Source organism: Fragaria vesca, linkage group LG6 (genome assembly GCF_000184155.1).
Source record: "Fragaria vesca subsp. vesca linkage group LG6, FraVesHawaii_1.0, whole genome shotgun sequence".
NCBI classification, from domain to species: domain Eukaryota; kingdom Viridiplantae; phylum Streptophyta; class Magnoliopsida; order Rosales; family Rosaceae; genus Fragaria; species Fragaria vesca.
Window position 1 is genome coordinate 21706353 of NC_020496.1, and position 3181 is coordinate 21709533.

Below are 3181 nucleotides of genomic sequence, written 5' to 3' on the forward strand. Positions count from 1 at the left end.
GAGAGAGAGAGAGGTATTTGGTTCTCTATCTTAAAATGGCGTTGAGCCGAATGGGTGCGACAAATAATTGAGAGAGCAGCCACTTCTAGAGAGAGACTAAATTTTCAGTTTCTGTGTGAGTAAACTAGTGAAGTGTACTGTGGCATCTGGGGAAATTAGTCAAATAATAATGAAGGCGGCCATATAGAGAATCGCACTAGAAATTCAGAGGGGCATATATTGCTACATTTGAGAGCTTCAAATGAAGGAGAAACCATTTCATATGGCATGTAAAGACTACCTGGTTGGACCGGTCAGAACAGAATACTGAGATGATGTGGTCATCCATAAACAAATGCCAGATTAGTGGTTGGCTACTTAATTATTGGCTCTCCAATGAACTTCACAAAGGTAAACTAGCTAGTATATAATATTTTCCGGTTCATGTTAATCCTAAAACAGTTTTGTATTGCAAAATAGGGCGTACTATATATAACAGGCCGGGTATTAAACAAAAGACATTGCCGGCCATTGGATTAAGCAAACACAAATACGCACATCGAGACACAGGCCGGTGGTTTGTTCAAGGAATCATCGGATAATACAAATGATACTCTGTGTAAATTATGGAAAATTTTCATTAATAATTAGTCAGCTATAGTAGTTCTATAGATAACGACAAATTGGGTTGCTAAGGCATCTTGTTTAATTGAAACAAAGTAAGAAAAGTAACACAGACCATTCTTTTACGTCAACATGATCAACCAATGTTCTGAATGAAAAACCCATAAGAGGGCATCAGTGTGATGAAGTGGAAAGGTAAAGCAAGGTTCTGTTATGTTTTACGTGAACAGGGGGATCAAGTAGGAAATATACGATGATTTATACTTGTCCTTACCGCAAACAAAACTCTTCGGCATGCGTTGGATGAAATAATAATCCAAGAGAGACTTTCTTCGATAAAATAAAATGTTCGAAAAATTAAATTAAACTTAGAAGAAGAAAGTTTGTGATAGCTTGACAAGCATAGTAGTCTCGGGTATAGGAACTCCTACAAACGTGGTTGCATGCTCAATAATTCATCGTTGCAATAATCTTGGCTAGGGGTCAGTATTTTGCATAACAATGTTCGGAGAGCTACGTACTGTTGCGAAAGGTTTGTTTACAGAGGAGTCAAGTTCAATGTAATCCATAATTTGTTACTTTCTATCTAGCTGCCACAGCATGCTGTACAGTTCTGTGATCAATTAAGATTAACATCTAGATGAGGTCATTTTAGAACCAGAAAATAATGTATATTATATGTTCCTTGGGATGTGCATTATCAGTGATTTAATATATCCTTGTTATCAGAGAGTTTTATATAACATATAGAATCGGGCTTTAAGAAAAGACATTGCAGGCAACAGAGGACAAAATCCAATAAATATAAATTAGAGGTAAGTTGTCTACGGAATCATCATATAATGTAACGAGTGATAGAACATGCATTACGAAAATAGCACTTAGGAGACGGAATTATTTTGTCTCCTAAGTGACATATTTCGTCTGCTAAGTGCCGTGAGGTAGGTAATTAGATAATCGAAACTTAAATTTCATCTATTAAGATCTTCTTAGGCGACGGAATGGTTTCCGTCTCCTAAGTTAGGAGACGGATCATTCCCATCTTCCGTCTTCAAAAAGAGACGGAAACCATTCCGTCTTCTGTCGCCAAAGCTCTTAGGAGACAAAACTAAAAATATTTAAAAAAACTCATTAAATATTTCTTTTTTATTATTGAATAATATTTTACTTTTTAGTTTACAATATATTTTCTTTTTATTTGCTTTTCTATTTTATTTAATTAATTTCTTTTCTAATTAGTTTCTCTTTTTTTTCTTTCGGTCTTCTCACTCCAAAAGAGCCATCACACGCCACCAAAACTGCCACCGACAACCAAAACCCGCATCTCGAACAAAAACCCCAAATCCACTCCATCAAAACCCAGACACTGTGTCTTCCCTCCCCCACCCCCAAAACCGCCATCGCCACCAAAACCGAAACCATCACCGATTACCAAACCCCCGCCACAGCCACCAAAACCAAAACCATCACCGATTACCAAAACTCCAAACCCACTTCACCACCACTGATTACCAAAATATCGATATGAAGGGTTAGGAGAGAGAGGTGGTGAAGCTAGGGGGGAGGGAAAGGACTCAGATCTGAAGGGTTGCTGTCGCAAATTGGTGATGGAGGCTAGGGGGGAGGGAAAGGACTCAGATCTGAAGGGTTGTTGTCGCAAATTGGTGGTGGAACTGCCTCAAAGTAGATGTGAGTGGCCTCGAAGTAGATCTGAATGGTTGGGAGAGAGAGGGGGTGGAAGGGGAGGAGGGAAAGGAGGAGGGTTTGTTATGTAGAGGGCGGAGGAGAGGGAGAGGGAGAGGATGAGAGTGAGAGGAGTGGCGGTGAGAAAAGAACGGAAGTGTAAGAGAAAAATCTAAGAAGCCTCGAGTCCCTTACTGATTCATGATTGTATGCAGAAGCCTTGAGTCCCTCTTTGTATCAAAAAAGAAAATTGTCCTCATCGATGAAGAGGAGAGTGAGAGAGTGAGTTGCTTTGTTGATTGAAAGAGAGAGTTGGTTTTGAATAAAGGGAAAAAGCCTTAATGCACAAAATAGAAAAAGTCAAATCTCATTTCAAAAATAATCTTTTTTATTAGCCTATTTAAATATAAGGTACTTATTTTAAGCTTAAATACATAAATTTTTATTAAAATATAATAAAATTATATTTTTAAAGACTTTTTTTCCCTTAGCTTTTACTTAAAGAGAAAAAGTGAAAAAGATGGAGGGAAGACTTTGCCGGAAGCACACCGGGCTCCGGCATCAGTCCCCGGCGGCCGTATTCCGGTTGCCGGAATCCGGTCACCGGTGACCGGAATTTTCTGACTGCCGGAAAATTGCCGACATCCGGTGGCCGGAATTTTACTACCCCTAGTAAATTTCTGCTGGAGGTAGTAATTTTTTACTGGGGGTAGTAAACTTGCAAAACAGTAGCTCCAATGGCATAATTCATATTGAAAAGGAGAAAAATCAACTTAGATGCGAAAAAATGAAGATTACTACCCCTAGTAAACTTTTACTGGGGGTAGTAAACTTGCAAAACAGTAGCTCCAATGCCATAATTCACATTGAAAAGGAGAAAAATCAACTTAGATGC